We start from the raw sequence: 12,168 nt of genomic DNA on the forward strand, positions 1-12,168 counted from the left end.
ATGTGTATATATACATATGTATATACGTGTGTGAATAAATGTATTTAATCATAAGAGTACCATTTCAAATCAGTGAGAAAATAATAAATTATTCAATTAGTTACATATTTGGGAAAAGTAAGATTCTTTCCTCACGTTATACATCAAAATTTATTTCAAGCAGAATTTGAAGATAAATATACTCATCTCTTGATGAATTACAAAAGTGGAACAGACCACTCAAACCCTGCCAAGACACATTTCTTATTTTAACATGAAATACTAGGAGAAAAATGTCTGAATATTAATTATAATAGTCAATAATATGAGAATGCATATATTCCAGATATTATCAAGTAAATCCTAAATTTGCACTCAGAAAAGTCAATGGCCTTATGTTCAAATGTTGGCTTTCTTTTCCACCAAATCTTTAACCAAAGCAGCCAATAAAAGTAAGATTAATTCCATTTCTTTCATTTGTTCATTTCAGCTAAGATTCTTATCAGAAGTACAAATGGTCGAAAGTTTTCAGTAGAAGAATGAATAATGACATGATAAACTATAAACTAAATCATCATTTACTTTACTTGGAAATTATATTAAAACATTTTTATAATTTAAAAAGTTAAATGTCAAAAATAAAATAATAAAAGAATGGAAGGAATATAACTGGAAATTTGTCTGATCTCACTAGAGGGAAGTCTTTCAACCCGTAATACCAAAAGGAGGAAACATAAACACTAATAGATTTGACTAATAACAATTTTAAATTTCAGTAGCTAAAAAATAATACAAAGAATTAAAAGTAAAATAAAACTGGAAAAATATTTTTAAACACATCTGGCTGACAAAGTGCTAAATCCTAAACACAAAGAATTCTTACTAATTAATGAGGAAAAATGAGCAATGGGTAAGAATCAGAAATTAACAAAATAAAGAACTGATGGGAAAAATTGTCTCATATTTCACATAAATATTTTGTCAAATTACCACAATAGTTATAGTTTTTCTATAAAATTGGCAAAGATTTAAAATTTGAGGTGTCAAGATACCTAGATTTATTGAAAGTTTTTGTGAAAAGTTTTTGTATAAAAGTCTACTTTTATACATTGCTGGAGAGAATAAAAGTTAGTGCAATATATATGGAGGACAATGTGGCAGTAACAAAAACCTTTAAACTATTCATACTTTTCAATACAATAATTTTATTTCTAGGAATTCATAAGAAAAAATTTAAAAATACCTAAATATTCAACAGGAAATTGATTATGTTATGGTATATTCACACTATCACTAAAGAAGTTTATAGGTTATTATTATACATGTTATAAATAATTTTATTCTGACATGAGAAAGTGACACAAGGAAAAGAAGTTTAAAACACAGTATTAATTAGCATAGTTACATCAGAGTGATGGGATTACCATTCAGGATAGCACTACAGCTTCAGAAGTGCCCTCCAAAAAGACAGAAGTCTTTATACTATTGAACTGCCAGTAAAATAGACAGGCAAGATACACCAAATGACAACTGTCAAGATGGCGGTGAGTCAATATTCATAAGTAATATAAATATGTGAAAAACAGACAGCATAGCCCTCTATACTTTTAGCAGGATATAGCAGCCATCTAAATGGCCCTGTTAGTTTTTAAAGCCATTATCATCCTGGCTATAAAACTCTTTACCATAAAAATTCAGTCCAACTGAATTGCTACATGGAATGCTAAAGGAATTTGATATTTTCTGAAAATCACAGAGAGCTAAGAACAAAAAGACTGTCAAGATGCTATAGCTGGGGGCTTCCCTGGTGGCACAGTGGTTGAGAGTCCACCTGCCGATGCTGGGGACACGGGTTCATGCCCCGGTCCAGGGAGATCCCACGTGCCGCAGAGCAGATAGGCCCAAGTGAGCCATGGCCACTGAGCCTGTGCATCTGGAGCCTGTGCTCCGCAACGGGAGAGGCTGCAGCAGTGAGAGGCCTGCGTACCGCAAAAAAAAAAAAAAAAAAAAAGATGCTATAGTTGGGCAGTGTTCTGATATGTGAAGTGGATGGATCTTTCAACTCTCTCAGCCTCTGACCCTTTCCACATTTAATTGGTAAACATCACAGCAACTTAATTTGGCATAGTGTGTACAGTATAGTGGTGGAAAACATCTGATTTTCCAAAAGGATGAATACTGGAAACCAAAAAACTAGTAGCCTCATATTGGTAAAACAAAATTCTCAACAAACTATTAAACCAGTAGATGTAAGTTTGGAAGAAAATGATAAAAACAAATCTTCCAACCACAAGATTGCATTTAGCCACTGAAAGCCCAGGTTAGAAAAAGCCACATCATCCACTGCAAAGAGGACTTGGAAGCAGAATGTCACTACTTCCCACTGATCTTCCAAGTGGATCCCTGGGGCTAGCTGGTTCCATGCACATTCCTTTCCCCACTGTCAGCCACTGTGTCCCTGAAGCCTTTCTTTCCTGTTCCTAGGCCAGGCTCTATTCCCCTGGTGCTCACCCTAGCTTGGCTGCAAATAAGCAGCTGTGCTGAGAGTACTCAGACTCCCTCCAGAAGGTAAACGGCCATGTGCACCACAAAACAATGGGGGCATGTATCTCCAGCCCTCAGATTTGAGAGTAAGAGTGATGAATCAAACTGAAGGTGTCAACATGTGGTTTGTTTCCACCAGAGGACTGTTTTCATCAACAGGAATTATTCATAAATAGTCCAGAGAGACACAGGAGTGGACTCAGCACTCAGGGTGCCCTTTCCTGGATAAAGCACCAAGATACTTTCTAAGAAATGCTTGTAAGTAGGAGCCTTCTAGACATACACACTGGAGAACTGAGTCAGCCTGATTTTTGGCAGCTTTTGTCTAAGTTATTCCATCTTGGATAGAGTTGGTTAGTGCCTCCTAGAACTGGTATCCTGCCTGATGCCTTGTTCCAGATATTTCCTAGGCCAGCTGGCAGAACTCTGCACTGACTGTTTTATGAAATAGATCAAGCCCTTAGCAGAGCCAGTCAATTATACCGTTCATCATATTTTGCAGGTCTGTGTTCTGTGTTCTGCTAGGTTAGACAGATTGGACATATCAGCTAGCATTCACTCTCATAGAAGCAACAGGGTCAGGAACCATTTTATAAATCTCAATTTACTTCTGAAATGCTTCAACTGAATGAGCAATCAATTTAACCAACTACAGTTTTTCCCTGGTTTAGGATCTGCACAGGATGGAACAACAAAAGCAGAAACCACAGCAAATCCTGGGCTGCCCCACATGCTCTCTTAGACAGAGTAATAATACACTTCCAATATCTATGGCAACTCCAACTGTAAAACTTACTAGTGAGTCCCTCTGTCTTTTAAGTAAGTCCCTCTGCCTTACATAAAATGAAAGATTATCAATGGGCATCATCGCGTATTATCTCCCCCACAATAACCCACCCACCAACATGCTCATATACAAGTACATCTGATACATCTGGCTACACACTACACCCAACAAGAAGACACTTCATATGACTGGTCAAGTTGACATTGAATATTTATGAAAATTGACTAAAAGCTAGGTCATAAAGCTAGCCAATTTGAAATCATTATGTGAAATAACTGGTATCACACAGAACATATCATTTCACCCCAACATACTTTAGTTATTAAAAAATATGTAACTAGAGGAAAAAATACTTGAAAATTTAAAATATATTTCTAAACAAACTATCAACCAAAAAAAAATGGAAATTATAAACTGTTTAGAAAAAATAAATATAAATACCAGGATTATATAAACATTATGTACCAAAATGGTAGGATGCGGTTAAAGAGGTTCTTAAAGTTTAGTCTAAAATGCTTACATTAAAAAGAAAAGCTCAACTTAATGAAGTGATCATACAACCATAAGGAATTAGAAAAAAGAACAGCAAAATAAACTCAAGAAGATGAGAGAAAATAATAAAAATAGCAGAAGTTAATGAAAAAGAAAATAAACATATAATGAAGAGGATCAACAGAGGTCAGAAAAGTAATAAAATATACAAATCTCTGGAGAAAATAATCAAGGGGAAAAAAGAGAAAGGCATTTTTAAAAATTTTAATCAGGAATGAAAAGGGACAAAGCTATAATTGCTACAGAGATTAAACAGATAAGATGTTATGAATGAGTTTGTGTCTATAAACATGAAAACTTAGATGAAATAAACAGATATATACAGCTTAACAAAAGAGTCCTATAAGCTTTAAAGAAATTGAATCAGTAGTTCACACACACACACTGGATCCAAACAGATTTCTAGGAAATTCTACCAAATGTTTAAGCATTGGGAAATTCTAGTCTTATGCAAAGTATTTCATACAATGGGAAAAAAATCATTTGTTATATAACTTTTGCCTTCAAAACCTGATGAGCATATTATAAGCAAAGAAAAATATAGGCCAGTCTCACTAATGAATGACTACAGATTCAAAACCTGTAAAAAATAAACTTTTTTTTTTTTTTTTTTTTTTTGCGGTACGCGGGCCTCTCACTGTTGTGGTCTCTCCCGTTGAGGAGCACAGGCTCCGGACACGCAGGCTCAGCGGCCACGGCTCACAGGCCTAGCCGCTCTGCAGCATGTAGGATCTTCCTGGACCAGGGCACAAACCCGTGTCCCCTGCAACGGCAGGTGGACTCTCAACCACTGCACCACCAGGGAAGCCCTAAACATTTTTATAAAACAAATCAGACGGTGGATAAAAAGATAATTTGTTATGATCAAGTTGGTGTTTCCTAGGAAACCTAGATTGGTTTATCATGAGAAGATCAATTAAAGTAACTCACCATGTTAACATGTTAAGGTGGAAAAATATTGTATCTTAAAAGAAGTAGGAGGGCTTCCCTGGTGGCGCAGTGGTTGAGAATCCGCCTGCCGATGCGGGAGACACGGGTTCGTGCCCTGGTCCGGGAAGATCCCACGTGCCTCGGAGCAACTAAGCCCGTGAGCCATGGCCGCTAGGCCTGTGCGTCCGGAGCCTGTGCTCCGCAACGGGAGAGGCCACAACAGTGAGAGGCCCGCATACCGCAAAAAAAAAAAAAAAAAAAAAAAAAAGAAGTAGGAAAAACTGGATAAAACTTTACATCCATCTGTGATGTAAAAAAATAAAAGCAACAACCTCCTTAGCAAACTGGGAATAGAAGGCACTTAGCCCAAAAAAACCCCAAAGAAGCCTCATATCTAACAATGAAATTCTAACAGCATCTTCTATAAGATCAGGTTCAATATAAGGATGCCTGTCTTCATCAATCTTATTCTACATTGTTCTGGAGGACCCTGCATAGTAAATCAAGAAAAAGAAATAAAAGCTAAAGGACTAGAAAAAAAGAAATAAAAACCTTCATTATTTTACAGATATGATCACTTACATAGAAAATCTCAAAAAACAAAGCTTAACACATAGGGGTTATTTAACAAATGTTTGTTGAGAAAAATAAGCAATAAAATAGTTGTGAGGATTAAGTGAGATCACCTATGTTGACTATTTGGCACATAGTAGGAACTTAGTTACGACTAATTTCCTTTCCCTTAAAATTTACTTTTAGGTATCTATGTCACGAGGGAAAAGGATTTTTAAAAAGTAAAAATTTCAACCCAATGTTCATAGCAGCATTGTTTACAATTGCCAAGATATGGAAGCAACCTAAGTATCCAACAACAGATGAATGTATAAAGAAGTGCGTGTGTGTGTGTGTGCATGCGTGCACACAGTGGAATACTACTCAGCCATAAAAAAGAAGAAAATTTTGCCATTTGCAACAACATGGATGAATTTGGAGGGTATTATGCTAAGTGAAATAAGTCAGGCAGAGAGAGACAAATAATGTATGATATCACTTATATGCAGAATCTAAAAAATACAACAAACTAGTGAATATAACAAAAAAGAAGCAGATACAGATATAGAGAATAAACTAGTGGTTACCAGTGGGGAGAGAGAAGGGTAGGAGATTAAGAGGTACAAACTATTATGTACAAAATAAACTATAAGAATATATTATACAGCACAGGGAATAGAGCCAAAATTCTATAATAGCTATAAATGGAGTATAACCTTTAAAAATTATGAATCACTACATTGTCCACCTATAACATAATATTGTACAACTATATTTCAATAAAAAATGTTTATATCTTCAATAAAGTATTAGCAAGTAAAAATAAAAAGTAAAAATTTAAATTAATAAGGAAGATGTTAATTAACTATACTTCAATTTTTAAAATGGTTAAAATGTTTAAAAAAAAGAAGGATGTTAGATTGAAAATCAATACACAAAAGTAAATTGCATTTCTAGAGACCCACAACAATTGGCTAACATTGCAAAGTTTTTTAAAGATGCAATTTAAAATAGCAATAAACATTTAAAAATAACTAGTATAAAATAAGGAAAGTGTAAGTCTTCTAAAGAGAAAACTAAAAAACTTTATTGGAAGATATTAAAGAACAAATAAATAACTAGGAAGATCTATCATATTATTGGGTGGAAAGACTGAACATCATAAAGCATATCAAATTCTCTCCAAATTGATCTACAATGTCAGTGTAATTCAAATAAAATTTCTATCAGACTGTGTATTATGTGCATGTGAAACTCAACAAGCTGATTCTAAAATTTACATGAAATAAAAGGCCAAGAAAAGCCAAGACACTCCTGAAGAGCAAAATGTGGGGTGGGGTCAGGAGCTCCCCCCTCCTAGATACAAAGATTTACTGTAAGCTATGGAAATTAAATCAGTGTGATACTGGTACAGGCATAGACTAATAGATCAAAAGAAGAATAGAGTCTAGTAACAAACCCATGCTAATATGGAAAATGGAAAACTACTTATATATGGAAATGACACTATGTCATTTGTTTATCCAAAAAGAAAAAAAAAGTTGTATCCCTATTCTATCACAAAAATGAACTGTATTAGATTAAATACTTCATATGGAATACCAAATTATAAAATTTTCTAAAAATGATATAGAATGTTTTGTTGGGTTTTTTTTTGCTGATTTATTTGGTTGCGCCAGGTCTTAGCTGCAGCAGGCAGGCTCCTTAGTTGCAGAAGGGTCTTAGTTGTGGCAGGTGGTCTCCTTAGTTGCAGAATGCATGTGGGATCTAGTTCCCCAACCAGGGATCAAACCCGCATCCCCTGCATTGGAAGGCAGATTCTTAACCACTGCGCCACCAAGGAAGTCCCTCAAATGCTCTTCTTTATAACCTTTTATTTCTTAAAATAAAAAAAAGAAACAAATAATGCAAAATTTAATGAGATCGATAAATTAAATTGCATTAAAATTAAGAACTTGAGCTCATGATTAAAAATGAAATGCAAGCAATAGAGAAGAAGACGTTTGAAATATATATAACCAGTAAGGGGTGTTAGAAAGATATATGCATATATTTTAAGAACTTCTACAAATCTGTAAGAAAAAGGTATACTCAGTAGAAAAAAATGGGCAACTGACATGGACAAGTATTTCATAGAAAAGGAAATACTAAAACACAAACATGAAAAGATGATTGAGGGGGTATTCACAGGGTTCACCGTGGAGCATGTGTATGGCTTGCTGCCCACTGTAATTGGCCTCTTCTTTTCCTGGTTGGGAGGCAAATGAGGGCACTGAACCAGGTGGCTATAAGAGGAGTGGACTCAGAAGGGAGTGCCAGAGTTTATGCCCTGGTGGCAGTGGTAGTACTGATCCAACACATATTCACCTTGAAGAGGAAGACACAGTGGACGATCAGTATCATTGAGATGAATATTGGATAGCTAAGAAATGACAATCAAGAGTCCACTGTCTTTGTAAAAATGATGCCAAAATTGCAGAAACATTCGATTCACATCAAGAACTCTACAAAGGTAGAAGAAATTATCTGCGATCTTGTCAAAGGAGGAGGTGTCATACTTCAGCTACTAACAGACTTTGATATGACACTAAGTAAATACAAATGAAAAAGATGCCCAACATGTCATAATATCACTGACAACTGTAAACTGGTTACAGGTAAATGTCCAACAAAAAAGATATTCAACTAAAGGAAAGATATTCTCTTGAAGTTGATCTACTTCTTACCAGAGATGAAAAGTACATTTACATGGTAGAATACTACGTCACATAATTTGCTTGTTGAACAAGCTTCATCAAAAGCTAAATTTAAAGAATTTGTGGAAGAATTTGAAGACATGTTCAAGGAAGGATATGAGAATGTATTTGATAAGCTCCAACAGCATAATATCCCTGTGTTCATACTTTTGCACTGCATAGGTGATGTACTTATCTGTCAAGCTAGCGTTATCATCCAAATGTCAAAGTGGTATCCAACTAATGGATTTTTTATGAAAATGTGGCTTTTTTAAAGCACATAAAAGGGAATAAATATAATATTTAACAAAAACAGACTATCTCAATCCACAGTAAGACAATACCAACATAATTCTGTTTGGAGACTCTCAAAGAGACAATAATAGCAGATGAAGTAGCCAATGTTAAACACATTCAGAAAACTGAGTATCTAAATGAGAGAATGGGTGAACTTTTAGAAAAGTGCATGGGCTCTTATGATATTGTTTTAGTACAATTTAGTACTCACTGGAGGTAGTCAACACTATCCTACAGAAGATTCTATATACAAGTATCTTTTAGGAACACCTCTCTCCCATAGGAGAAATTGATACAAGAACTGCTCATCTGTTTATCTTGCTGAAAGACTGCTATTCATAACATATTCTTGCTCTTGAAGTTTTTCCTTTGTTAATTCTATGTTTTCAAATATGTTGACTGCATCAGCTGGAAACTTTTTATTCTCTACCTCTCACAACACACTTCATTTTTTGAACAGGTAAAGAAAAAAGAAAACTTAAAGCCAAAATTAGAAAATAACTCCCTACTTTTCCAAAGTCAATTTTGTAGTTAATATTATCATGCACTTTGTGAGGAGTCTTGTGTGTGTGTGTGTGTGTGTGTGTGTGTGTGTGTGTGTGTGTGTGTGTGTGTGTGTGGTATGCGGGCCTCTCACTGTTGTGGCCTCTCCCATTGCGGAGCACAGGCTCCGGACACACAGGCTCAGCGGCCATGGCTCACAGGCCCAGCCGCTCCACGGCATGTGGGATCTTCCCAGACCGGGGCACGAACCCGTGTCCCCTGCATCAGCAGGCAGACTCTCAACCACTGCGCCACCAGGGAAGCCCTATGAGGAGTCTTTTTATACTGGGAAAGTTTATGTAATTTTGAAAACAAGTTTCATGAAATGGAAATAATGTTCATGATTTCAAGTGTTGCTGTTTTTATAATACAGATAAATCATGCTGATGGTATCACCATCTCCTGAAAAAAAAAAGGTGGGGGATGATTGATCGACATCTTTAATGACCAGGAAAATGCAAATTAAAACCACAATGAGGTACAATTCTCAACACACCAGATTGGCAAAAACTAAGAAGTCTGACAATATAAAACGTTAGCAAGATTGTGGAGCAACAGAAACCAACACATCACTAGGAGGAGTGTAACTGGTCACTCCTACTTTGAAAAAGAGTTTGTCATTAACAGTAATTTTGACATGTGCATAAATTATGACCCCCCCCAAATTCTACTTCTACATATATGCTCCAAAGAAACCCTCACCCAAGTATATTAGTTGCCTATTGCTGCCTTAGCAAATTAACACAAATTTAGTGGCTTAAAACAGCACAAATTTATTCTCTTACAGTTCAGGAGGTCAGAAGTCCTAAAAATCAAGGTCGGTAAGGCTGCATTCCTTCCGGAGGCTCTAGGGGAGAATTCAGTCCCTTGCCTTTTCTAGCTTCTGTAGGCTGCCTGCATTCCTTGGTTCATGGACCAATTCTCCATCTTCAACTGAATTTCAAAGCAGTGCAGCATCTTCCAAACTCTGGCCCTCCTGCCTCCTTATTGTAAGACCCTTGTTACTACACTGAGCCCACCCAGATAATCCAGAATAATCTCCCCATATCAAGATCCTTAGCTGAATCACCTCTTCAAAGTCCCTCTTGTCTTATGAGGTAAGATATTCACAGATTCTGAAGTTTACGATGTGGACATCTTTGAGAAGCCATTACTCAACATACCATAAAAGTAAACCAGGAGACATGTACAAAATGCTTATAGCAGCATTATTTGTAACAGCAAAAACAACAACAGCAACAAACCCTAGAAATAATTCAAAAGTCTATCGATGATAGAATGGATAAATTGTGATATATTTATTCAAAGAGATATTATACAGCAGTGGATATTATTACTATGCATTTCAACATGAATTAATCTCAAAAACATAATGGTGGGCAGAAAAAGCAAGAAATAGAAGATTGTACATAGAATGATTCCATTTATACAAAGTTCAAAGACAGAGAAAATAAAATTGCATATTGTATAGGAAAACATACATAGGTGGCAAAACCATAAAAACAAAAAAAGCAAGGGAATAATTACAGGATGGTGATAACAGGGGTAGGGCTCAGGAGGGAGGACAGTAAAGTTGTGAAGGGGCAGCAGACAACTTCAGGGGTAATGGCAATGTTTTATGTTTTAACCTGGTGTAATCAGAAGGATGTCCAGTTTGTAATTATTCTTTACTCTGTACGTGTATATTTTCTCCCCTTTGGATATGTAATACATTTCATAATTTTCAATAAAGGCAATGGACAATACAATGAAAACTGAAGATCCAAAGCTCTTGTCATTGCCAATATGTTCAGCACACGTTTTGTTTTTACTTTGATTTGCAGGGGTCTAAGGGGTATGCTTTAGCAATGTACATGAGCAGTTAACAACCCAGTTCTCACTGTGTTAATGGGAACTGAAACTTTACTCCATGGAGTTATTGGTACTAAAATGGAATGTTTATTCAGAGAACTCCACACCTCAATTTGTTTACTTTTCTTGTTCTTTTAGTGTGTTGACATTACCATATATTACAGATAATCTACTAAACAGAATTGCCTTCCTTCTCTACAGTTCTTTCCACATTGTTCTGTCCCAATTAACTTTTATGACTTTGATACTACTGATATGTAATTTTAAGTTAATAATCTAATCAACAAATACAGATTGATAGTAATAAGCAATCAGAATTTTTTCAACCTATGTCATTTCTCCAAAGAAATATTAACCTCTAACTGGATAAAACTTAAAAAGAGCTATCTTCACACGCAAAAAAATTTTTTTTCAAAAGTGGCACAACCCAATATTTAAGTCCACGTGGCAACAGTTCTCCAGTTTTTCCATAATACTTTGTATGACAGATGTCACTGTCAAGGTACCAAAGCACTTAATTCTGCTTTTAAACTACTATCTGTCCAGTTTATCTGCTCTATATCCTCTTCTCTAAGAAAAGACAAAATTTCAAGCATTATCCCCCTAGATGTCACAATACAAATAGCTGTACCTGACTGTGAATTCAAGGACTCCCTTGAACAAAAGTTTCTTATAAGACCCATATTTATCATCTGACAAAAGCTTTAGATGACCACACAAAAATAATTTTCCCACATAAGAAGTTTTTGTTTTCTTTTGAAAAAATTGTAAAGAAATGGTATAAATATTACTATTATTTTATGTTTCTATAGGGATCAAAGTGATGAGCATGCTTTCTTGTGTGAGCAAAGGGGACAATGGGTAGAGGGGGTAGATTTCTTACAGAGGCTCAGCTGGCTTCACATATCACATAAATATGCAATAATTCTGAAGATACAGAGAATTAAATAAAATCCACACTAGTTATATGTTTTATCTATTTTATATTATAAAAGATGTAACAGAAATTTCTACAAATACAATTTTAAAGGGTAAGTGGCTAATCGAAATTAACAACTTGTAAGCATATTAGAAGTTATTAAAGTATAGGTAATCAGTTTTAGATGATATATCTTCCACTCTCCACAGTGGGCCTCAGTATGTGATTTTGTTAAGTAATATTCAGAATAGAAAAATGATTTTAAAATCCTAAAATTATAAGATATTCTGCTATGAAGTCTCTAAAGTTATTATTATGTCACATAGAAGTTTTTAAAAAACACCAATTAGAGCAAGAAGACTGTAACCAAGCAAGACATAGCTTCTTCCTGAAAAACTGCTCTATATCAACCTCATACTAAATCACTGGAGCAGGCAACTAGGGGTAAAAATATCCAAACAATTCACCAACATTGGACT

The 12,168-nt window shown here is 35.3% G+C and overlaps 1 protein-coding gene and 1 pseudogene across 1 annotated transcript in view; one reads left to right on the forward strand and one right to left on the reverse strand.

Moving 5' to 3' along the window:
- The window catches only part of PDE11A (phosphodiesterase 11A), a 429,207-nt gene that overhangs the window by 391,625 nt on the left and 25,414 nt on the right, over positions 1-12,168 (reverse strand). The window lies entirely within an intron of this gene.
- On the forward strand, positions 7,608-8,640 carry LOC131751525 (cytosolic 5'-nucleotidase 3A pseudogene; annotated as a pseudogene).

Source organism: Kogia breviceps, chromosome 2 (genome assembly GCF_026419965.1).
Source record: "Kogia breviceps isolate mKogBre1 chromosome 2, mKogBre1 haplotype 1, whole genome shotgun sequence".
Taxonomy (NCBI): domain Eukaryota; kingdom Metazoa; phylum Chordata; class Mammalia; order Artiodactyla; family Physeteridae; genus Kogia; species Kogia breviceps.